Source organism: Poecile atricapillus, chromosome 3 (assembly GCF_030490865.1).
Source record: "Poecile atricapillus isolate bPoeAtr1 chromosome 3, bPoeAtr1.hap1, whole genome shotgun sequence".
Classification (NCBI taxonomy): domain Eukaryota; kingdom Metazoa; phylum Chordata; class Aves; order Passeriformes; family Paridae; genus Poecile; species Poecile atricapillus.
In genome coordinates, this window is record NC_081251.1 from 98,715,452 (window position 1) to 98,716,645 (window position 1,194).

Here is a 1,194-nt window from a genome sequence, read left to right on the forward strand (position 1 = left end):
TTGCGTTCCTGTAGCATGTGGGTCCTGGGGATACACAGGACTGTAAGAAATGGCAGGGTGCCCATGGGATCCTGGGCAAAGAGATACCAACACCTGTTTCTACCTTGACACTTTTTCATACTGTGATTAAAATATTAAACTGCTCTAGGTGGGGGTTGAAAATGAAACACGTATTTTTCAGAGATTACACAGTAGTAACTAAGCCTGGATCTAAGCCCTTGTACAATGAGACTGTGGAAATGAAAGTCTGGAGTGAAAATCAATAGGCACGAGGATGCAAGAGGAATACATGCAATTAGCAACAGTGATTGCTAACTCTTGAGACGTAGCATTTAAAAGGGCTCTTAAAAGGCTCTTGAAAAAAAATCAGCTGCTTTGACATGCACAAAAAAAGAAGAAAGTAGAATTATTCACCTTGACTATCAGTTCTGTGACTGTCTATTCATTTTGGGAGCAGCTTCAGAATTTGCTCTGGAAAGTAGAAAAAAATATTAAAAATTTGGTCATTTGATTCACCAGCAAGAGGATTCTCTTATGTCACCTATTTTTTCTTAGCTGCATCTTTTATTCTTTTTGTCTACTCAGGCTACTGTGCAGAACAAATAACATGGGCCTGAAAAAAAGAAGTTTTGTTCATCTGCATTGTGACTTCTGCTGTCATTTTGCAATTTTAGATCTCTAAGGCAATATTAAGGTGATGGATGTGAAGAAAAGGCAATGTGCAGGCACACTTGTGAGTAGCACATCTCTCAGTTTGCAAATATTCAACAGTTAAAATGTGCCAGCAAGTGGAAGCTGCGGCTGCGGAAGGGTAGGCCTGTCGGGGAATCCTGCGCTTTCGGCTGCTCGCTGTGAAACCCAGCACTTTCCCCAGTGGGCTCACGGGTGAATGAACTCCTCCGCCCGCTGCACCGCAGGTGTAACCTCAAACTCTCGGAGGTCACCGGGGAAGTGGCGGCTGCTCCTCCCCAGCACAGATTAAGAACTACTCGGCGGGGCAGGAGGGAGAGCAGCCAAGTGCATGTTTGGATCTGCCGTGTCCTTACAGGGCGGCACCTACGCCCTTTCTGTAGGATCTTGTTACTCCAGCTAGAGAAACCCGCACAAATAAGGGGCAGGATCTTCCTTCTTTTGTGGCCTGCGAAGCGGGAAAGTAGCCGGACTCCTGCTCGGAGCAGCGGCCAGTGGTGCTAC